Source organism: Scylla paramamosain, chromosome 19, assembly GCF_035594125.1.
Source record: "Scylla paramamosain isolate STU-SP2022 chromosome 19, ASM3559412v1, whole genome shotgun sequence".
NCBI lineage: Eukaryota > Metazoa > Arthropoda > Malacostraca > Decapoda > Portunidae > Scylla > Scylla paramamosain.
In genome coordinates, this window is record NC_087169.1 from 4,915,724 (window position 1) to 4,941,254 (window position 25,531).

The 25,531-nt window shown below is 38.3% G+C and overlaps 2 long non-coding RNA genes across 2 annotated transcripts; one reads left to right on the plus strand and one right to left on the minus strand.

Moving 5' to 3' along the window:
* Positions 1-3,500: 3,500 nt before the first annotated feature.
* Positions 3,501-23,704, plus strand: LOC135110044 (uncharacterized). Its single transcript, XR_010273057.1, has 3 exons — positions 3,501-3,733; positions 22,322-22,409; positions 22,637-23,704. It is a non-coding gene; the product is annotated as an uncharacterized LOC135110044 (long non-coding RNA).
* LOC135110043 (uncharacterized) lies at positions 7,944-21,321 on the minus strand. Its single transcript, XR_010273056.1, has 3 exons — positions 21,268-21,321; positions 21,027-21,086; positions 7,944-8,704 (listed from the first exon to the last, which is right to left on the minus strand). It is a non-coding gene; the product is annotated as an uncharacterized LOC135110043 (long non-coding RNA).
* Positions 23,705-25,531: the final 1,827 nt, after the last annotated feature.

Here is a 25,531-nt window from a genome sequence, read left to right on the forward strand (position 1 = left end):
TCATCCCCGCCTGCCACGGCTGCACGGCCGGTGGCCGTGCAGCCACACGTGCAGCGTCACGCCACACCACCTCTACACGGATGGGTCCGTGCAGGCGGAAGGGACAGCAGGGTGTGCAGTCTTTTCTCCTGACGCGGCACCTCCAGTAGAGGGCTGGGTTGGGTGTCGGCTGCCGGCTCAGTCCAGCTCCACCTTTTGTGAGTTGCACGGCTTCCTAGATGCTGTGAGTCTCCTCTGTGAAAGATGCCTCAACGGTGTCGTCATATGCGACTCCCAGGCAGCCCTTCATGCCCTTTCTTCGCCAAACCCAGTCTGTCGCCATCTGGTTAACAGGATCCTGACGGCCCTGGCCTTGGCTCATGACCGATTGTTGGTCATTAGGTTTCTTTGGATCCCCTCCCATGTCTCGACACAGTGGATCGCCTGGCTCAAGCTGCTTGTGGCCTGCCTGCCTGCGACGCTGGCCCTGCCCCCTCCCTCCGGTGCCTCAGGACCAGGATCCGAGCAGCCTCCCTATTCTCTAGGCCGACAGGACTGCCAAACAGAGGGCGGCCAACGTTACTATTCAGCACTATGATGCCTTTCGTCACCATCGCTTCAAGTATCGACGTCGGGGGCTATGGGTGAGGAGGCATAATGTGGTGTCGGCGCGGCTGCGGCTCGGCTACCGCAGTCTGTGGCAGGTGGCTGGCTTAAGAGATGAGCCTCACTACACCTCCTGTCCCCTGTGCCACTCTCTCAACTCGAATCACTTGCGCCACTACTGCCTGGACTGTCCTGCTGTGAGAGACCTGCTCCCGCGCAAACAGCCTCTCCTCGCCGTGTGCCAACACCTGCTGCAAGGCGACCATCTAGACTTCATGTTAACCCAACACCCACAGTTTGGCTGCTGTTAGCAATCAGTGTCTTTCATTTTACCAGCCCTCAAATATTTTTGTTACCCTTTGCCTTTAGCATTCCTAGTTTTTCACTGTTGTACTCATCTTTTATTTTGTTGTTTATTTTTTTATTAATTCTTATTTTATTCTATTATGTTTATTTATTTTTTTGTTTTCTTTATTTCTTTATCTAGGTCATTGTTTAAATTTCCTTGTTTATTATATTTATTTTGTTTATATAATTTTCTTTCTTTCTTTATTGATTTTTCATATTGTTATTACTATTATTATTATTATTATTATTATTATTATTATTATTATTATTATTATTATTATTATTATTATTATTGTTATTATTATTATTATTATTATTATTTTCTTTTTTTTATTTATTTATTTTTTTTATTTATTTTCTGTTGTTACTATTCTAACTAGTCTTGTTTTGGTTATTGTTATTGTTCTTGTTATTGTTCTTGTTATTGTTATTATTGTTCTTATTGTTCGACTCCTATTATTCTTCTGTAAACTTCTGTTTTTGATCGTATGTATAGTCTGACGCCTGCCTTTTGCGCAATAAATTTATAAAACTCTCTCTCTCTCTCTCTCTCTCTCTCTCTCTCTCTCTCTCTCTCTCTCTCTCTCTCTCTCTCTCTCTCTCTCTCTCTCTCTCACAACTAATAAGAAAAATAAATAAATACATAAATAAAAACACTAGAAAGCCACTTATCACTCTGGCTATAAAGACCTCGATTAAACATTGAAACAAAGTAGAGAAACCATCTGCTAAATAGCCTTTAACTTTTGAAGCTTCTTTTAAAAGAAACCGGAATCAACTTACGGAAATAATATTTTCCACGAACTCAGTCACATATTAAATACATAACTAATGAATGTCTCAAACAACAAACAAGCTCACCTTAAACAGATCCAAAATACATTATCTGGTGTATTGTTCATTGATGTAGCAACTTCCTCCTCAGATGGAAATAAAAATTGATCATTATACAATAAACAGGGTTACAGAGACCAGGTTTTTAGGAATCACAATAGATCATAGATTATATTGGCACTCGTTAAAAAAAAAAAATTCTAAGTTAACTGGTGTTATATATAGGTTGAGGTATTTCTTTAATTTAAATATTTTAAGGCAAATATATTTATCAAGTGTTTATCCACATCTCTTATATTGTTCAGCTATATGGGGAAGAACATAAAACCTATCTAGACAATATATTTACGTCATAGGAGATACTCCGCATCATGTTCCATAAACAAAAACACGACCACACTACTCCGCTCTTCAATGAAAGCAAACTACTAGAGTTCCATGATATCTACCGCCAGACCTATTTGTTTGTGTACAAAGCCCGGTTTTTCTATTCAACTGACAATGGCTTTTTAATACATGTCCCACACTGCAGATACAAGAAGACCGAGCGACCTCAGACCCCCTATGTGCAGAACATCTCACGCGCAGGAAGATGTCACTTTAATAGGAGCTAAATTATAGAATGACTAGCAGGAAGATGTGGATATACGATGTCTATCAGTGCACTCAAACACACAATTAAAGAACATATTTTCAGTAAAGTAAACCTCAACTAAGACTTGGATAATTGTAATGCATTAGGTTTCTATCTTCATACTAGCTATCCAGCTTCTGTATTAACAAGTTATATAAATATAGTACTTACACTGTCGAAAATCGCTTTACTTCAGTCTTCCGTTTATTATTATTATCATTATTATTATTATTATTATTATTATTAATATTATTATTATTATTATTATTATTATTACCACTTATGCATTGTCATTACTACGACTTATATAATGTTTTATATACACGATGGTTAATGATACAGTTGTTGCTATCATTATTATTATTACTATTAATATTCTATTGTTACTATAATGTCTTAGTTTTATTATTGTTATTAATGCAGTTGCCATTGTTAATATTATTATTATTAACCTACACTATTATTATAATTACCATTATAACTTTTATTATTATTATATTATTTTTATTATTATATTATTTCATTAATTTTACTATATCATTAATATTATTGTTGTTATTGTTATTATTATTATAATGATTATAATAATAATAATAATAATAATAATAATAATAATAATAATAATAATAATAATAATAATAATAATAATTATTATTATTATTATTATTATTATTATAATTATTATTATTATTATTATTATTATTATTATTATTATTATTATTATTATTATTATTACTATTATTATTATTATTATTATTATTATTATTACTATTGTTATTACTCTGTTATATATATATATATATATATATATATATATATATATATATATATATATATATATATATATATATATATATATATATATATATATATATATATATATATATATATATATATATATATATATATATATATATATATATATATATATATATATATATATATATATATATATATATATATATATATATATATATATATATATATATATATATATATATATATATATATATATTATTAGGGCCCTTATACCACGCCAACCATTAATCTCTCCAACTAACCATCGGCTTCGAATACCGTCTCGACCATCGTGGCGGCATCATAGAGACGAAGCTTTGGAAACACGTCTCAACTCACGTCTCGATCGAGCTAACCGAGCTGACGACTGACTTCCACCTGCACACCTCGTCAGTCACACTTGCTTCTCGCAGTTGGAGCCATCCTTCCTGCTGCTGCCTGGATTCGGTAACCTCGACGTGAATTAGAAGACGTGACGTACATACTCTTCATTACGTACACGCCTGAGCTACTTATATTTGTGTTGTATTTTGGGTATGTATATGTTTTCATTTATTACTTATTATTTAGTACATGTTACTTTCATTTTGTTGCTTATTAACTTGTATATGTTTCGTCACCTTTGGTTTCCTTTATTGCTTAATAGCTTGTTTATGTTACGTTAACTGTACATACTTACTTGAACTCAAGCGGGATTACTGTGTCCTAGATAAGTTGCACGCGCTATGCCCACTTCAGGTAGTGAATATTTAGTTTGATAATGATTGTAAATTTTATTTCATACTCGTATCACTACCTTATGCTACAAAAAAGAGTACAATACACCCTTAGTGAACCAACTTCAACCCGTGCTTGTAGCATATATATATATATATATATATATATATATATATATATATATATATATATATATATATATATATATATATATATATATATATATATATATATATATATATGATAGATCAACGTATCTATTATTATGGATAAGCTGCTGGTAAAATACCCGTCCCCTTGTGACGATTCATTAAATATAAAAGCCACAGACCCATAAAGAAGCTTAGGGTCAATGGACCTTGACTTGTAATTGTAAATATGCATATTATCCTCATTATATGTAAGTGTAAGTCATCTAATAGAAAAAAAATATATATATATATATATATATATATATATATATATATATATATATATATATATATATATATATATATATATATATATATATATATATATATATATATAATATATGTGTGTGTGTGTGTGTAATATGTGTGTGTGTGTGTGTGTGTGTGTGTGTGTGTGTGTGTGTGAATTAAAAAAAAAAATTTTGGCAGCGCATCTGTGGTAAAATGTCGGTAGGTCTCTCTCTCTCTCTCTCTCTCTCTTAGGAAGGGAAAAGTGTCCGGAAGAGTCGGAGGAGTGAGAGAGCGGGAGATATGTGTGAGTATGTCGGAGGTAGGTCATGCTGGGATGGACGAGGTGAGGTCGAGATGAGTAGAAGATGGAATGGAGAGGATGGAGGGGCTCGAAATAAAAAAAAAAAAAAAGTAAGAGTATGTAGGTATAGATGAGTTGTGTAAATATTTCGTTGATAAATTACATACCGGACAGTTAGCAAACATCCCTTATAGAGCAATAAGATCACAGAATAATGTTCTTAAATGGATGATTATTATGTTAAAAGACTACATTGGGCTGAAGAGAAGTATATATAAGATACCAAAGGCAGGGGAAGAAGTGTTAAGGCCAGAATATAATTAATTAGAGCAGTCAGGAAGTTAATGAGGAAAACTTAGAACAGTTATGAATTAAAGGTAGCCAACCAGGTGAAGACGGACCCCATGTGATTTTTTCAGGTATTTAGGACGAATAATATAAAGAAAATAATAGGTCCATTAAAGGTAGAAGATGGGGAGCCGGTTAACTCTAAGGAGAACATTCGTAAAATACTGTACGAGTATTTTTTAACTGTCTTCACCCGGAAGAGCATGCAGGAAATGCTGAAAAGTGAGCAGAAGTTTAGAACAGAAAGGAGTGAAGCTGGTAAAAACTTTTATAACTAAGGATATAGTGGAACAGGATATAGATAGGCTGGAAAAGTTCAAGACACCAGGACCATATGAAATATATCCAAAAGTATTTAAGAATGCAAAGAGGTTATTAGTGAACCGTTAGTTTCTGTCTTTAGGAGGTCACTTAACTCAAGTGAGGTACCGGTTATGTGGAGGCAGGCTAATGTAATATCCATATTTAAGAAAGAAGACTTTAACTTGATAAATAGACTTTAACGTCTAATTATAGACCTGTCAAGCTTAACTTCTGTTGAAGGCAAAATAATGGAGTCAGTAATAGCGAAGAATTTTAAGGAGTATTTAGCCAAACATAATTTGATAAATCAGTCGCAGTATGCTTCACGAAGGGGGAAGTCTTGCCTGACAAACTTGATACGTTTTTTACAGTAAAGTTTACGAGGCGGCAGATAATGGTAATAGATATGACATCCTATATCTGGACTTCAGTAAAGCGTTTGACAAGGTACCTTATCAGAGACTCCTGAGAAAGGTTAGGGAGCACGGAATAGATAAGAACATAAGAAATAAGGGAAGCTGCAAGAAGAGACCAGGCTTACAAGTGGAAGTCCCTGTATGAAATATACATACCTATTTCCATCTATTATCCCCATCCATAAATTTGTCTAAACTTTTCATAAAGCTTTCTAATGTCCTAGCACTAACAACATGATTACTGAGTCCAATCCACTCATCTACCACTCTATTTGTGAAGCAATTTTATCCTATCTCCTTCCTAAACCTAAATTTTTAAGCTTGAATCCGTTATTTCTTGTTCTACCCTTGTTGCTGATCCTAAGAATTTTGCTTACATCCCCTTTGTTATAACCCTTATACCACTTAAAGACTTCTACCAGGTCCCCTCTTAACCTACGTCTCTCTAAAGAATGTAAATTCAACAACTTCAGTCTCGCCTCGTAAGGAATACTCCTCATCCCCTGTATCCTTTTAGTCATTCTCCTCTGTACTGATTCCAATAGACCTATAACTTTCCTGTAATGTGAGGACCAGAACTGCACAGCGTAGTCTAGATGAGGTCTGACCAGCGCCAAGTTTAACTTTAATATTACTTTCGGTCTTCTACTTTTAACACTTCTAAAAATGAATCCCAGTTGCCCTGTTTCTGGCCTCTATGCATTGTTTTCCTAGACGGAGTTCAGAGCTAACTATAACTCCTAAATATGTCTTGTACCCTGTACATAACAGAGTTTGGTTGTTTAATGTGTACATACTGTGTGGGTTTCTTCTACCTACGCTAAGTACTTTGCAATTATTGATATTAAATTGCATTTGCCATCTGTCCGTCCATTCATTCATCCTATCTAAATCTGCCTGCAAGGCGATGGCATCCGATTCTGCCCTAATTAATCTACCTATCTGTGTCATCCACAAATTTACTAACATCACTACTAATTCCACTATCCAAGTCATTGTTATATATATATATATATATATATATATATATATATATATATATATATATATATATATATATATATATATATATATATATATATATATATATATATATATATATAACAATGGCCCTAATACTGATCCCTGTGGCACGCCACTAATTACATGACCCATATGTGAAGACGTTAGACTGGATAAAGTCGTGGCTAAGCGACAGGCGACAGAAAGTTGTAATAAATGACTCTAAATCCCAGTGGGGTCAAGTAATTAGTGGGGTGCCACAGGGATCAGTATTAGGACCATTGTTGTTTGTAATATATATCAATGACTTGGATAGTGGATAGTAGTGATGTTAGTAAATTTGAAAATGACACGAAGATAGGTAGGTCAGAATTGGTTGCCATCCCCTTTGAGGCAGATTTGGATAGGAAGAACGAATGGACAGGCAGATGGCAAATGCAGTTTAATATCAATAAATGCAATGTAACAATGTACCAACTGTTCAGGAAACCTACACAGTTGGTGCACAATAAACAACGGAGCTCTAGTAAGTTTAGGGTACGAAAAAAGATTTAGGAGTTATAGTTAGATCTGAACCCCGTCTGAGAAAGCAATGCATAGAGGCCAGAAATAGTACAAATAGGGTATTAGGATTAATTGTTAGGAGTGTTAGAAGTACAAGTCCCAAAGTAATATCAAAGTCTACTTGAATCAGTACAAACGAAAATGACTAAAAGGATACAGGAGAGGAGGGGTATTCCTTACGTAGGTTAAGATGGGGCCTGAGAGAAGCCTTTAAATGGTATAAGGGTTATAACAAGAGGAGCATGAACAAAATCCTTATGTTCAATAACCAGGATAAAACAAGAAATAACGGATTCAATCTTGAAAAAAAAATAAATAAATAAAAGAGATAAGAAGGAATTTGTTCTCAAATAGAGTGGTAGATGAATGGAACGGACTCATCGATCAAGCCATTAGGAAGCTTTAAGAGAAGATTAAACAGATTTATGACTGGGGATGATAGGTGGAGATAGGTAAGTATATTTCATACAGGGACTGCCATGTATATGTTTGATGGCTTATTGCAGCTTCCCTTATTATTTATTTTTTTTTTATTATTATGTTCTTGTGTTTCTCTCTCTCTCTCTCTCTCTCTCTCTCTCTCTCTCTCTCTCTCTCTCTCTCTCTCTCTCTCTCTCTCTCTCTCTCTCTCTCTCTCTCTATGTGCATCTACGCATAAACCAATGTAAGTAGACTCAAAACAACAAAACTTTCGTGTAAGTAGACTCAAAACAACAAAACTTTCGTTACCATTTATTTTTCTTAAGTAAGCACATTTCACCATATGCATAGGTAAATTAACCATGGTTAGCGTCTGGCTCTGTGGCAAAATACAACACATAAATTGGATGATAATCATAATCAGTTGATGTTACTATTTGAAAAGGATTCAGTGATATTTGATATGAAAAACATAAAAAAAAAAAATAAAGCTTTTCTATGTTGCATACATATACGTTACCTAATTTCAAATATTTATTTTAGGAAACTGTCATTGATTTATTGGTCAGCTTCTGGACAGAACATGGCCTCGTAGGCTTCAACACTTTTTATATAGTTGTTAATGTATGGGAAATGAAGAATGTCGCTATTTATATTTTGTTGATATAAAAGGTCAGCTAAGGGAGATAAACAGATACATGGAGAAAGATATGTTGTTTTTTTTGAGAAAACATTGGAAACTGCTTGAGAAGTTGGTATAATATGGTCACCCAAGTATTTCATTATATACATTTTATTTTTTCGTGGTCTTCCTCTACGGGGTTTGGTGTTTATGTGACCCTCTTTCCTCCACCTCCTGATCCATCGACATATTGTGGTAACGCTGGCCCCAGTTTCTTGAGCAATTGCGCGAGCTGACATTCCTCCAACCCACATACAAACGAACTTGGATCGATCAAACAAGTTGGTAGTTTGATGCAATCGATGGCATTCCATAATTTTCTTTCTGAAACTAATTAAATGTATAATATTATCTCTCTCTCTCTCTCTCTCTCTCTCTCTCTCTCTCTCTCTCTCTCTCTCTCTCTCTCTCTCTCTCTCTCTCTCTCTCTCTCTCTCTCTCTCTCTCAACAAAAACAACTATTCAGGAGCATGTATTATACCATGTGATATTGTGTTAAATTAATAGATCTCTAGCGCTTTTTGTGTAATGTATCGGTTAGACGAGATGGAAATCTATTCACTTTTTTTGCATATTATTGAACCATGGGTTATTGAATTGTTTTTTCTTTACTTACACTATAATGATGATTTGTGAACTCTTTTTTTTTTTATTGAATAGGGTCACTGGCCAAGGGAAACAAAAGAGAGAGAGAGAAAAAAAAAAAAAACACTGAGGTACCAATACCCAAAAGATGTCAAGAGAATCATCGAAAATTGAAGAATAAGTGTCTTGAAACCTCCCTCGTGAAAGAGTCCAAGTTATAGGATGGAAGTAATAAAGAAACAGGCATGGAGTTCCAGAGTTAACAAGAAAAAGCTAAGGAAGATAAACGATTGAGAATACTGGTTAACTCTTGCATTAGAAAGTTGGACAGAATAGGAATAAGAGAAAAAAAAAGTCTTGTGCAGCGAGGCTGTGGGAGGAGGTGAGGCATGAAGTTAGTAGGATCAGAAGGGCAGTGAGCCTGAAAATTGCTGTAGAATATAGCAAGAGATTCAACATTACGGTAAAAGGAAACAAGACAGTCAGTCTGAGGAGAGGTGTTAAGACGAAACGCTTATGACTCCACTCTTTCTAAAACAGAGGATGAATGGAACCACCCCATTTATGTGAAGCATACTCCATACACAGGCAGATAAGGCCTCTGTACAGAGTTAGCTAGTGGGAGGGAGTGAGGAAACTTAATAGAAGTGAGAAAACTTAATAGAAGCTGTTATTTTAGCTAAACCTGAGATGTGAGGTTTCCAGTTTAGATTACATGTATAATCTAAACTAGAAACTTTACATTTTCGGTTTATCTTTTATTTATAATTAAAGGAGAAATCGAAAATATTGTGAGGTTTCCAGTTTAGATTACATGTATAATCTAAACTAGAAACTTTACATTTTCGGTTTATCTTTTATTTATAATTAAAGGAGAAATCGAAAATATTTTGTGTAGAAGAGGGAGACAGTTGAGCGTCACTGAAGAAGAGGGAGTAGTTGTCAGGAAATTTCTGTTGAGTTTATAGACAGAAGAAATGAGTTTTGAGACAGTGAACAATACTAAGTTTGCTCTACCAAAATCACAAATTTTATAGAGATCCAAAGTCATGAGTTTTGTGGCTTTCGTGCGTGAATTGTTTACTTCCTGAAGGGTTGGACGTCGACGAAAAGACGTGGAAAAGTGCATATTGGTATCATCAGTGTAAGAGTTAATGGGACAAGAAGTTTGGAATACAAAATCATCGAAAAAATAAAAGGAAGAGAGTGGGTGACAGGACATAACCCTGAGGAAAACCGCTGTTAATAGAATTAAGAGAACAGTGACCATCTATCACGACCTTGACTACTTAACTTAAAAAGTGGAGCACATCCTGACTCTCTTCCCTTTTGCAGAGATCTCCATTCTTTATGGAGACTTTAATGTTCACCACCAGCTTTGGCTTTCCTCTCCCTTCACTGACCATCCACGTGAACTAGCCTTCAACTTTGCTATCCTCCATGACCTAGAGCAATTGGTGCAACACCCTACTCGTATTCCTGACCGTCTTGGAGATATGCTATCCTCCATGACCTAGAGCAATTGGTGCAACACCCTACTCGTATTCCTGACCGTCTTGGAAATACGCTCAACATTCTTGACCTTTTCCTGACCTCTGATTCTTTTGCTTATGCGGTCACCCTCTCTTCTCCGTTGGGGTCCTCCGATCAAAATCTGTATATTGTCCTATCACTCCAATCCCTCCTCAGGATCCCCCTAAGCAAATGTGCCTCCGGCGTTTTGCCTCTGCTAGTTGGGGGGACATGAGGAGGTGATTTTCCTTGGAATGACTACTGCTTCCGTGTCAGGAACCCGTCTTTGTGTGCCGAGAGCATAACAGGAGGAGGCAGTTTCCCAGGAGGAGGCAGTAGACATCTGCCGAAACGATAATTACTCCCAGTGAGGTCTAAAGCACTGTTCAGGGGGTGCTGTGAACTTATCATTAAACCCAGCTGTGACCTCAATGAACGTTTCCCTTTGTGTCTCACAACACAAGGGGGTAGTCACAGCCTGCCCTCTAAAGACAACTCTCTTCCTCCACACAAAACTACAAGCACCTAATAACACACACACCCTTCACTCAAAAAATTTTAAAATCATGGCGACTCCTACACCAGCCTCGGAGTCCCCATCTGGGGAGGGGACCATAAATGTCCCCAGGTCGGACTGCCTTTCCGTCGACGACCCTAAGTGTCTTGACACCCCCCTCAACTTTTTCTTCATTAACTTCTGCAACATTCGCGGTCTAAGATCTAATTTTCAATCTGTAGAACACCACCTCTCCTCTTCTAAACCTCATCTTCTTTTCCTCACTGAAACTCAGGTGTCTGAGGCAACTGACAGTAGCCCCTTTTCTGTTCCCTCCTACTTTCTCTATCCTCATTTTCGATCCAAAGCTGGATGCTGCGTTTATGTGCGCAATGACTTAACCTGCTCTCGTGCCCACGCTCTTGAATCTTCCGAGTTTTCCACCATCTGGCTACGACTACAGAGTCATTCTCATACTAAATTTATCTGTGTTGTATACCTCTCTCCTAACTCCTCTGACTATAAGAAATTCTTTGACTACTTAACTTCCAAAGTGGAGCACATTCTGACCCTCTTCCCTTTTGCAGAGATCTCCATTCTTGGAGACTTCAATGTTCACCACCAGCTTTGGCTTTCCTCTCCCTTCACTGACCATCCACTGACTGAACTAGCCTACAACTTTGCTATCCTCCATGACCTAGAGCAATTGGTGCAACACCCTACTCGTATTCCTGACCGTCTTGGAGATACGCCCAACATTCTTGACCTTTTCCTGACCTCTAATCCTTCTGCTTATGCTGTCACCCTTTCTTCTCCGTTGGGCTCCTCCGATCACAATCTCATATCTTTATCTTGTCCTATCACTCCAATCCCTCCTCAGGATCCCCCTAAGCGAAGGTGCCTCTGGCGTTTTGCCTCTGCTAGTTGGGGGGACCTGAGGCGGTATTTTGCTGATTTTCCTTGGAATGACTACTGCTTCCGTGTCAGAGACCCGTCTTTGTGTGCTGAGCGCATAACAGAGGTGATAGTGTCTGGCATGGAGGCGTACATTCCTCACTCTTTTTCTCGTCCTAAACCTTCTAAACCTTGGTTTAACACAGCTTGTTCTCGTGCTATACATGATAGAGAGGTGGCCCACAAAAGGTACTTAAGCCTTCCTTCACCAGAATCTCATGCACTTTATATTTCTGCCCGGAACCATGCCAAGTCTGTTCTCCAACTAGCCAAAAACTCCTTCATTAACAGAAAATGTCAAAACCTTTCAAGATCTAACTCCCCTCGTGATTTCTGGCATCTAGCCAAAAATATCTCCAATAACTTTGCTTCTTCTTCTTTCCCTCCTCTACTTCAACCAGATGGCACCACTGCTATCACATCTATTTCTAAAGCTGAACTCTTTGCTCAAACCTTTGCTAAAAACTCTACCTTGGACGATTCTGGGCTTGTTCCTCCCTCTCCTCCACCCTCTGACTACTTCATGCCTCGTATTAAAATTCTTCGTAATGATGTTTTCCATGCCCTCGCTGGCCTAAACCCTCGGAAGGCTTATGGACCTGATGGGGTCCCTCCTATTGTTCTCCGAAACTGTGCCTCCGTGCTTGCACCTTGCCTAGTCAAACTCTTTCAGCTCTGTCTGTCAACATCTACCTTTCCTTCTTGCTGGAAGTTTGCCTACATTCAACCTGTTCCTAAAAAGGGTGACCGCTCTAATCCCTCAAACTACCGTCCTATTGCTTTAATTTCCTGCTTATCTAAAGTTTTTGAATCTATCCTCAACAGGAAGATTCTTAAACATCTATCACTTCACAACCTTCTATCTGATCGCCAGTATGGGTTCCGTCAAGGCCGCTCTACTGGTGATCTTCTGGCTTTCCTTACTGAGTCTTGGTCATCCTCTTTTAGAGACTTTGGTGAAACTTTTGCTGTTGCCTTGGACATATCAAAAGCCTTTGATAGAGTCTGGCACAAAGCTTTGATTTCCAAACTACCCTCCTACGGTTTCTATCCTTCTCTCTGTAACTTCATCTCATGTTTCCTTTCTGACCGTTCTATTGCTGCTGTGGTAGACGGTCACTGTTCTTCTCCTAAATCTATTAACAGTGGTGTTCCTCAGGGTTCTGTCCTGTCACCCACTCTCTTCTTATTATTCATTAATGATCTTCTAAACCAAACTTCTTGTCCTATCCACTCCTATGCTGATGATACCACCCTGCACTTTTCCACGTCTTTTCATAGACGTCCAACCCTTCAGGAGGTAAACATATCACGCAGGGAAGCCACAGAACGCCTGACTTCTGATCTTTCTAAAATTTCTAATTGGGGCAGAGCAAACTTGGTATTGTTCAATGCCTCAAAAACTCAATTCCTCCATCTATCAACTCGACACAATCTTCCAGACAACTATCCCCTCTTCTTCAATGACACTCAACTGTCCCCGTCTTCTACACTGAACATCCTCGGTCTGTCCTTTACTTATAATCTGAACTGGAAACTTCACATCTCATCTCTAGCTAAAACAGCTTCTATGAAGTTAGGTGTTCTGAGACGTCTCCGCCAGTTTTTCTCACCCCCCCCAGCTGCTAACTCTGTACAAGGGCCTTATCCGTCCATGTATGGAGTATGCTTCACATGTCTGGGGGGGTTCCACTCATACTGCTGTTCTAGACAGGGTGGAATCAAAAGCTTTTCGTCTCATCAACTCCTCTCCTCTAACTGACTGTCTTCAGCCCCTCTCTCACCGTTGCAATGTTGCATATCTAGCTGTCTTCTACCGCTATTTTCATGCCAACTGCTCTTCTGATCTTGCTAACTGCATGCCTCCCCTCCTTCCGCGGCCTCGCTGCACAAGACTTTCTTCTTTCTCTCACTCCTATTCTGTCCACCTCTCTAACGCAAGAGTTAACCAGTATTCTCAATCATTCATCCCTTTCTCTGGTAAACTCTGGAACTCCTTGCCTGCTTCTGTATTTCCACCTTCCTATGACTTGAATTCCTTCAAGAGGGAGGTTTCAGGACACTTATCCACCAATTTTTGACCACTGCTTTGACCCTTTTAGGGACTGGCATTTCAGTGGGCATTTTTTTTTATTAGATTTTTGTTGCCCTTGGCCAGTATCCTTCCTACATAAAGAAAAAAAAAAACAAAAAAAAAACAGAGGTGATAGTGTCTGGCATAGAGGCGTACATTCCTCACTCTTTTTCTCGGCCTAAATCTTCCAAACCTTGGTTTAACACAGCTTGTTCTCGTGCTATACATGATGGAAAGGTGGCCCACAAAAAGTACTTAAGCCTTCCATCACCAGAATCTCATGTACTTAAAATTTATGTCCTGAATCATGCCAAGTATGTTCTTCAACTAGCCAAAAATTCATTCATTAAGAGAAAGTATCAAAATCTTTCCCCCCTCGTGACTTGTGGCATCTAACCAAAAATATCTCCAATAACTTTGCTTCTTCTTCTTTTTCTCCTTTATTTCAACCAGATGGTACCACTGCTATCACATCTATTTCTAAAGCTCAAACCTTTGCTAAAAACTACCTTGGACGATTCTGGGCTTTTTCCTCCCTCTCCCACCACCCTCCGACTATTTAATGTTACCTATTAAAATTCTTCGCAAAGATGTTTTCAATACACTCGCTGGCCTAAACCCTCGGAAGGCTTATAGACCTGATGGGGTCCCTCCTATTGTTCTCCGAAACTGTGCCTCCGTGCTTGCACCTTGCCTTCTTTTCTTCTTGCTGAAAGTTTGCCTACATTCAGCCTGTTCCTAAGAAGTTCCTATTGCTTTAATTTCCTACCTATTCAAAGTTTTTTTTTAATCTATCCTCAACAGGAAGATTCTTAAACATCAATCACTTCACAACTTTCTATCTGATCGCCATTATGGGTTCCATCAAGACCGCTCTGCTGTTGATCTTCTGGCTTTCCTTACTGAGTCTTGGTTACCCTATTTTTAAATTTTGGTGAGACTTTTGCTGTTGCCTTGGATATATCAAAAGCTTTTGATAGAGTCTGGCACAAAGCTTTGATATCCAAAGTGCCCTCTTACGGTTTCTATCCTTCTCTCTGTAACTTCATCTCAAGTTTCCTTTCTGACCGTTCTATTGCTGATGTGGTAGACGGTCACTGTTCTCCTAAATCTATTAACAGTGGTGTTCCTCAGGGTTCTGTCCTGTCACCTACTCTCTTCTTATTATTCATCAATAAACTTCTAAACATCAATAAACTTCTAAACCAAACTTCTTGTCCTATCCACTGCTACGCTGATGATACCACCCTGCAATTCTCCACGTCTCTTCTTAGAAGCCCAACACTTCAGGAAGTAAACATTTCAGGCTGGGAAGGCACAGAACGGCTGACTTCTGATCTTTTTAAAATTTCTGATTGGGACAGAGCAAACTTGGTATTGTTCAATGCCTCAAAAACTCAATCCCTCCATCTATGAACACGACATAACCATCCAGACAACAATCTCTTCTTGTTCAATGACACTCAACTGCCCCCTCTTTTGCACTGAACATCCTCGGTCTGTCCTTTACTTATAATCTGAAGTGGAAACACCTCACATCTCTCTGGAACACATCTCATCTCTAGCTGAAACAACTTCTATGAAGTGAAGCGTTCTGAGACGTCTCTGCCAGTTTTACTCCCCCCCCTTTTTCAGCTGCTAACTCCGTCCATGTATGGAGTATGCTTCACATGTCTGGAGGTGTTCCACTCATACCGCTCTTCTAGACAGGGTGGAATCGAAAGTTTTTCGTCTCATCAACTCCTCTCCTCTAATTGGCTGTCTTCTGTCTCTCTCTCATTGCCGCAGTGTTGCATCTCTAGCTGTCTTCTACCGCTATTTCCATGCTAACTGCTCTTTTGATCTCACTAACAGCATGTCTCCTCTGCTCCCACGACCTCGCTGCACGAGACTTTCTTCTTTCTCTCATCCCTTCTGTCCACCTCTCTAATGCAAGAGTTAACCAGTATTCTCAATCATTCATCCCTTTCTCTGATAAACTCTGGAACTCCCTGCCTGCTTCTGTATTTACACCTTCTTATGACTTGAATTCCTTCAAGAGGGAGGTTTCCAGACACTTATCCTTTAATTTTTGGCTACCGCTTTAGACCCCTTCTTGGACTTCCATCTCAGTGGGCTTTTTTTTATATTGGATTTTTGTTACCCTTGGCTAGTGTCCCTTCTACATAAAAAAAAAAAAAAAGCAGCAATAAAACAATTGGAAAGGAAATTTGAGATGAAGTTAGAGAGAGAAGAATAGAAGACGTAGGAGGATAGTTTGGAAATCAAAGCTTTTTGCCAAACTCTGTTGAAAGCTATTGATACATTTACGGCAATAGCAAAAGTTTCACCAAAATCTCTAAAAGAGGATGACAAAGATTCTGTTAGGAAGGCCAAAAAGATCAACAATAGAGCAGCCTTGACGGATCCCATACTGGTGATTAGATAGAAGGTTATGAAGTGATATATCTTTAAGAATCTTCCTGCTCAAGATAGATGGAAAAGCTTTAGAAGGGCAGAAAATTAAAACAAGAGGGGCAGAAAATTAAAACGATCACCCATTTTAAAAGCAGACTGAATGCAAGCAAATTTGACAGCGTTTTTTTTTTTTTATGTAGGAAGGATACTGTCCAAGGGCAACAAAAATCTAATAAAAAAATTCCTTCTGAAATGCCAGTCCCATAAAAGGGTCAAAGCAGTGGTCAAAAATTGGTGGATAAGTGTCTTGAAACCTCCCTCTTGAAGGAATTCAAGTCGTAGGAAGGTGGAAATACAGAAGCAGGCAGGGAGTTCCAGAGTTGACCAGAGAAAGGGATAAATGATTGAGAATACTGACTGGGCAAGGTGCAAGCACAGAGGCACATTTTTGGAGAGTAATAGGAAGGACTCCATCATGTCCATAAGACTTCTGAGGGTTTAGGGCAGCATGGGCATAGAAAACATCATTACGAAGGATTTTAATGGGTAGCATAAAGTAGTCAAAGGGTGGAGGAGTGGAAGGAACAGGCCTTGATTCATCCAAGTAGAGTTTTTCGCAAAGGTTTGAGCAAAAAGTTCAGATTTATAAATCGATGAGATGGCAGTGATGCTATCAGGTTGAAATAAAGTAGGGAAAAATGAAGAAGCAAAGTTATTGGAGATGATTTTGGATAGGTGCCAAAAGTCACGAGGGGAGTTAAATCTTGGAAGATTCTGACACTTTCTTTTGATGAAGGAGGTTTTGCCTAGTTGGAAAACAGACTTGGCATGATTCTGGGCAGAAATATAAACTGCATGAGATTGAGGTGATGGAAGGCACAAGTGCTCTTTATGGGCCACCTCTCTAACATGTATAGCACGAGAAAGGGCTTTGTTGAACCAAGGTTTGGAAGGTTTAGGTCGAGAGAAAGAGTGGGGAATGTACACCTCCATGCTAGACACTGTCACTATCACCTCCTCAGGTCCCTCCAATTAGCAGAGGCAGAACTCCAGAGGAAACTCCACTTTTGGGGATCCTGAGTAAGGATTGGAAGGATAGGACAAGATACAGATATGAGATTATGATTGGAGGAGCACAACAGAGAAGATAAAGTAACAGCATAAGCAGAAGTGTTAGAGGTTTAAGAAAAAGTTTGAAAATGTTGGGTGTTTCTCCAAGACGGTCAGGAATACGAGCAGGGTGTTGCAGAAGTCAAGGCTAGTTTAGCAAGGATGGTAAGTGAAGGGAGATGAAAGCCAAAGCTGGTGATGAACCTTGAAATATTCAAGAATGGAGATCTTCGCAAAAGGGGAGAATGTCATTATATGCTCTACTTTGAAAGTTAAGTAGTTAAACAATATCTTATAGTCAGAGGAGTTAGGTTAGAGGTATGCAGCACAAGTACATTTAGTTATTGAGTGACTTTGTAGTCGTAGCCGGATGGTGGAAAACTCGCAAAATTCAAGTACGTGGTCACGAGAGCAGGTTAAGTCGTTGCGCACATAGAAGCAACATCCATCTTTGGATCGAAAATGAGGATAATGTAGGAGGAAACAGATAGAGTTGGTTCAGACACCTGTATTTCGGTGAGGAAAAGAAGATAAGTTTTAATAGAGGAGAAGTGCCTTCAGATTAAAAATTAGATCTAAGATCGCGAGTGTTGCGGAAGATAATGAAGAAAAAGTTGAGGGGGTGTCAAGAAACTTAAGATCGATACCAGAAGAGAAATGTGAGCTGGGGACATCTGTGGTATCTTAATATTTGTGGTATCTGAAATTATTAAGTGAGAATACCATTATGATGTGTGGTACCGGAAAATTAGACAAGTTTTGTTAGCTTTGTAAAGATGCTGTAGCGACTGAAAAAAAAATATAAATAAATAGATAAATAAGTAAACTGCGGTAAAACTAAAGTTTTTATCTTTAGTAGAAATAGACTAGGAACCAGTGTATGTGAACTCAGAATCGGTGGGGAAAATAAAGATTTTGTTATTTAATACAACTACTTATTTATAGTCTTTTATTATTGTAATACCAGGTTTCATGAAATGGAGTTAAACTAAAAGAAAGCGATGAACTCATTGATCGATATATGTCGTAAATTTGTTTTACGACAAGAAATATATAACCTACAATTGCCTACAATTGTCTACGAAACAGAGATATTGGGCTACGATACTATGAACGAAACAGAATCGCTACAAATGATTATCTAAAGGATATTTTGCATGTTCAAAGAAGTAAAAACTTGTTTGTGGGAAACTTTGAGTATACCCATTATTGCAAAAAATGAATACTCATTATTGCAAAAAATGAATATTAAATATAAAATTACTAACTATTGGTCAAGATTAATATATGATCAAGAAACTGAATTTTTACTTTTTATTTAATTTTACTTTTTTTTTATGCATAAATGTCTCTCACAACTTGATATGTTAGGTTTATGTTTCGCACCATGGCTATTATATGTAAGGAATTTATTTTATGAATGTGGCATAACTGGTGTGTGGCTAACAAAGGACTTTACAATTCAAACATAATAAAAAAAAAAAGCCAGTTGAGTTAAGATTAAAATACCAATGGTTTACGATCCAATAAACAGCTGAAGCTATTTATTGAAATTAACAGCTGTATATAATAACCTTGTCAATGAAAAACCACATTATGATAAATGAATTACGTACAAGCAACAAAACAAGTAACAAATTGCCAATAACATAAATTACAGTACGTATCGTGGCACTAGGAGAAAATATTGGAATCGTAATAACTGATGCTGTTGTCGTAGAAGATGAGTTCCATGTGATATTTTAATGGTAGAGCACAGACATCACCAGAGCAAGAAAAAAAGTTTACTACATCAGATTATTATTCAGGCAAAGAAAATGGATTGAAGTCAATTTTGCTGATGGAAAATAATATCTTGTCTTCTTCCTAAAACCAGAGTTTAAGAAGTTCAGGTAATCTTTGTATCTTGCAACCATCTATTTATACATATGTATGTATTTATGGAAATATATAAATATACGAATATATGTTTAAATATGTTGTGAAATAATTACACAAATTATTGCATGGTGCCACACCAATTAAGGTAACATGGCATAATAATACCAATAATGTTAAAATGAAAGGTAAAATTAAAACATAAATAAGATGTAATTCAAGATCAAAATAATAAAAAAATAAATAAATAAATAAATAAATAAATAAATAAATAATTTAAGCGGGGCAGGAGTTGAATCCACTAATTACAAGTGAGGGAATACGGCCCTTAACTGACCGGCATTAACACAAGGATATCTGGCACTGTTCATTATGTCCTTAAGACACGGATCCCACTGACCCAGGCCCGAGAAGGGATATTAATACAGGGATATTTGGCGCTGTTCATGATGTCCTTAAGACACGGACCCCACTGACCCAGGTCCGAGAAGCCAGCGTTGTTCGTTATGTGTCTTCCTCAATTGCTTTTAAGTTGGTATCTCATTTACAAAGGGAACGACATGTAGCCCTTGTAACCATACGTAGGCAGGGACAAGAATGTAACCATAGATAGGATAAGGATAGGTAGGAACAGACACTTTGTTAAACATCACAGAAATTTTCCTTTGTTCATTTGCTTTAGGAAACTTACCTGTTTTTCATCTGATGGAATGTCGCCATCCATCATACCATCCTAATTACGAGGTGTTAATACAAACATGCTTATTGTGTCTTCGTTCGTTGTATGTTAAGCGGGGCGTCTCCGTATGCATGCAGTATACAGTGTGCTGTTCGTGCAACTGTTAGTGGGCGCGGCAAATGAGAGGCTGGCGTGTTTCCTGTTGGACTTGGTGCTGCGTGAGTATGTGCACGAAACTCAAAACAAACTGAAAACAATGTGTCACTGTTTAACCGATAAAAAGTCAGTGACGTATTCTTAACGCACTCCAGTAACCAAGACAACACAATCCTACAGTGCAGTGAAGTTACATTCGCTCGCTGTAATATTTTGGATACACCACGTTACTGCAGTTCCCATAACGAGTGAATTTTGCTGTTGTGGATGTAAAGAAATTTTACTTACTGACGAGTGAAACTTTTGTTTAAGCCTGTAAATATAACGCTACCTTTAATACAATGTTCTTGCTGCTGGCGTGATAAAAAGCTGAGTACTGGAACAGGTAGGAAGAGACCCTTTGTTAAACATCACGGAAGCTGTGTTCGTTTAGTCGTTCGAAGTTTGTTCGTTTAGTGTAGAAGACTGATGAATATCGCTAATTAGCAAAACAGTAGTCATTATCCTAGTCACGATGTGCTGATGCAAAGACGGCTGTTATGTCAACGTCCGCTGCATGCTAGAATGCGGCATCTCCCGGTACGAAAAGTGTGAAGTGGAGAGCCGTGTGAGGTGAAGAGCAGTGCGAGGCGGAGGGCTACATCGAGAGTGTTGGCTTGCCTCTAGTTGGACTCGGTCCTGTGACTGAGAGTGTGCGCATGAATCCTCAACATACTCTCGACCTAAACGTGAAGTGTTCCTTTTTACTGATAAAAAGACAGTGACGTTCCTAGTCTCTCTAGTAACCAATGACGCAGAATGAGACACCCACCTGGACTGGGACTCAGCAGAATTCTGTCTGGTAGCCCTGCTGTTTCAGTCCTCAGAGCCACTATACGATGAATGAAAACAATGTATTCGCATTAAAATACAGTATCCTGTGGCAGAGAGTGTTTTGTGAGTCATTCCAAATATTAAAAAAAAAAAAAAAGACAAAGAAAAGATTAAAATTTATCTAAAGGGCAAGTATAATGACAAAGTTCGGCAGTGAATAGGAATAGTAAGACACACACCTGGGCTGGGACTCAGCAAATTTCTTTCTGGTAACCCTGCTGTTTAAATGTTCAGAGCCACTCTAAGAATGAATGAAAACAATGTATGCGCATTAAAATAAATACAATGTCCTGTGGCAGAGAGTGTTTTGCGAGTCACTACAAATATTAAAAAAAAAAAAAAAACAGAAGAGATAACTAACGAGTAGAATTTTTTTTTTGTATTTATTTATTTTTTATCAACTACATGGCTGCATGTCTGCATTAGAAGAAACTGCCAGTATCTAAAGCCCCCCCCATACACCCGCAGGCCGCCTGCCTGGCCATGCGTTCAGGTAGTATGAACGCACGGCCGGAGCCACCCCTACATATTAGTTTGTTCAGGCAAGCCTTCAGTTCAAGCACGTGCGGCATAGCATGCGTATCAACATGGCCTCTACAATGGACGACACAGAAATAAAATTTCTCGCTAAATCTGCCATTACAGTGTTGATTAAAGACAGGAAGAAGAAAAGAAGACAGAAAAATGTGGGGCTAAAAATTGGCTGCAGGAAAAAAAATAAATGAATAAATCCTACGAGTGAATGAGGAAACGTATTTGCAATTATTGTCCTTAGTAAGTCCACACAATGAAAAGCAAGACGCGCATGCGGACGGCTATTACAACAAATGAAAGGCTAGTGGCTAGTCTGTTTTTTTGGTCACGGGTCTTTCCTAAGAAGACCTGAAATGTTCAGTATCTATTTATGTACAAGACCTAGGACAAATCATACCTGAAACATATGATGCAATTAAAAGAGCCTTACAAAATAAGTACAGGAAGGTGAGAATTGAATATAGTTATTAAAGAGTTTATGATAAAAAAAGACATCTGATAACTAATTTTCTTTATCTGAATGACACGAGAACACATTGAAATCAAGAATCAAATACAGTCCACGAATACAGCACACACACACACACACACACACACACACACACACACACACACACACACACACCATAAAATCGTACAACTCATGAACACAATTAGCAATGTCTCGAAAGTAGTATGTGCATTTTTTTTTCTTTTCAGTTTCCATCTGATGAAGGCAAGTGGACACAAATTGCTACTGATTTCGACACCATTTGAAATTTTCCTAACTGCCTAGATGCAATATATGGTAAGCACGTGAATATTGTACCTCCACTAAATTTTGGGTCATACGTTTACAACTACGATGGCTTTCAAAGTCTTGTGCTATTGGCCATTGTCAGTACCAAGTATGAGTTTCTTTTATGAAATTTTGAAGTGAATAGACGCATTTCAGATGGAGGAGTGCTTCAAGTAAGACGTTTTTATGAAAATCTGTCAAGGAAAGACTATTAAACACACTCCCTATTTTCACAGCTGTTACTCGCTTCGTTCCTCCTCCTCACACGCTTCCGAAACACAGAGGGTTCGTACCTAACCCGACCTACGGGTATTACGTGATAGTGTTGGCAGACTCAGCTGTTACTCGACTGCGTTCTCACGACTACCGTGGTCTCTCCAGCCAATCTACCCTGCTCCTGGGAACTGCTGCTGGCCTCAGCCCGGTTAGCAACTCTGCTGTTCCAATATTCTGCTGTTCTTCTCTACAATCTAGCCTTACTGGTTGAATAGACTGTAGACCAGATGTGTGCCTAGCCATACAACATTCCTTGGCTACATTTCCTCCATGCTACCCGTGACGCCCCTGACCTCGCCCTCCTGGAGGCAACACTTGTGCTCGGCCTTTCGCCTCGCTACATTACGTGACAACATCAAGTGTTGGCAGGCGAACGAGTCTACCTGCTCGTTCCCCTTTAACCCGTGGCCTGCCGTTGCTAAGTGCGTCTGACGCCAGGGAGGAGCGTGGATTACTACATCTTGTGACATTTTCTTGTGCTGCAATATTAAATGTGATAGTTTTCCCTCTCTTTTCACTCTCGATATCCAACCCAGGGGGCAGCTGTCTTCACCCACCTTATTTGGTAGCCCGTATCCCTCACAAAAATTTTGCAATGAAGACCTGCACATCCCGCCACCTGCTGTACCAGAAGAGTCACAAAATGCATTATCTTCCCTCTTCGTTGGATATGAGGACTTTGCTCTCAGGAAATTTCATGAAACCTTACTCACAAAAGGAATGCCATGCCAGGAAAGTGTTTAACTACTGACTGTGACGTGTAAGGAGAATTGTGAAAAACGCTTTTGGTGTCATATCATCACGGTTCCGCATTCTTCATCATGACATTGAACATGTACATTCGACAGCCATGACTTGCTGTATTCTGCACAATTACCTTACGAAAACTAAAAGAGATGCGTATTGTGAAATCGAAGATACAGGTCAGGAGGGAAGTCGCAACAGGCACGCAAGAAAAGAGGCTGTGTAAGTGGGAGGGGTGGAGGGAGTTTCCTTGAATACTTCAAAACGAAAATACTGTAATACGCTCATCTCCTTAGAATTTGCGAGCGAGAGAGAGAGAGAGAGAGAGAGAGAGAGAGAGAGAGAGAGAGAGAGAGAGAGAGAGAGAGAGAGAGAGAGAGAGAGAGAGAGAGAGAGAGAGAGAGAGTCTATACTGAATATGACATTTACAGTTAATGGATTTCAGAAGTTTTTATGTTTCACAAACCTCCTTAGTATTTGAATATAAGGTCCTTTGAGTTTCTTTATCCTTCAGGAACAAAAGAAGGTCAAAGTACCACAGATTGGACTTATACACATCATCTGTACCAACACCTACGAAACCATTCATGAATATCATATAGTATGTAGCAAAGGTAACTGCATATTATCATTATCTTACTTAACAACAAGGATAGCGATTAAATTGAGAAAAAATGCAAAATGGAAAGTTCGTTTATACCTATGGATAGTGACAATAATAGTAAAAGGTGCCTCGAGAAGCTAAATTAAGATAGTAAGCACCAAAACCCACGTGACTTCATTGATCTTGGAAACTTTTTACTTTCTTTAAGGAAAGAGTTTCTCAAATCATTATTATTTTTGTCACTGTTTGCCTTCTTGATGAGGGATCTTTTTCTTTTAATTTTCCAATTGGTACGTAGTATGTATGATTATTTATTTATTTTTTTTTTTTTTGCTTATCATATTCTTTATTATTTTACAAAGACATGGATAACACCGTGTAACAAAAATTGTATTTTTTTTAGCCTTTGGTCAGAAAATGTTATTTCCTAATTGCTTTTATTTAAAAAATAAAGAAAACGACAATCATTCCCTTTATTTATTTATTTATTTATTTTTTATTTATTTTTTTATCTGAACAGCGACGTTTTGAAACTAACCTGCTATCATATATCCAGATCTTATGTCATCCATTTGCGCCAGTGCCACGCTGCTCTGAGTTCCCCCTACCCACTCCTCCAAAGAAAGAAAAAATAGTTCAGAAGAAGATGAGGTCATTGATCCAAATTTAAGGCGCAACTGAAGAGAGAAATCCTTACTACACCAAGCAAAATGGTGCCAATGACCTGATCAGAGATTATCTTCTCACAAAGTTCAATGCCGAACTTTCGAATTCGAGACTCAATCAATGGAATTTGTTTGATGAAAATGTAAAAATATCAGATCTGAGAAAGAGTCACAAGCATTTTTAAGCTTTTTTATTAGTCAAGATGAGCTTTGTTTTCTTGCTACGATGTGACTGATGTGTTTGAGGCAATTGGAATCGCCTGTAAATACAATGTGTGGCGCCTCTTCATCGACAGCCGTAAGGTAGTGCTGCTTTATAACGGAAACACATATCCGTCTTTTCCTCGCGCTCTCTCTGTCCAGCTCAAAGAGGAACATAATGATATCAACTTCTTGCTAGATACCTTGAAATATGAAGATCATGGTTGGGAAATTATTAGAGACTTGAAAATGATTGACTTCTTGATGGATTATCAAGTCGGTTTTATCAAGTTTCATTATTATCTTTGCCTTTGGGACAGCAGGGGCACTGTGGCACACTACCACAAGAGGGACTGGCCACAACGAACCGAGTTTAGTTCGGGAAGAACAACGTAAAACGGAAGCCATTGTTCGACCCCAGAAAGGTACTGTTTCTTCCACTGCACTTAAAAATGGGCCTTATTCGACAAAAATGGGGCTTATTCGTCAAATAAAGAGTCTGTAGCTATCAAGTATCTGCAAGATTTCTTCCCTAAGCTGTCTGCGGTAAAAGTGGATGCCGGTGTCTTCATCGGTCCACAAAAAAGGTCATGGAGTGCAAGGAGATCCCCCCAAAAAGATTCACTAGGACGGTAAAAAGT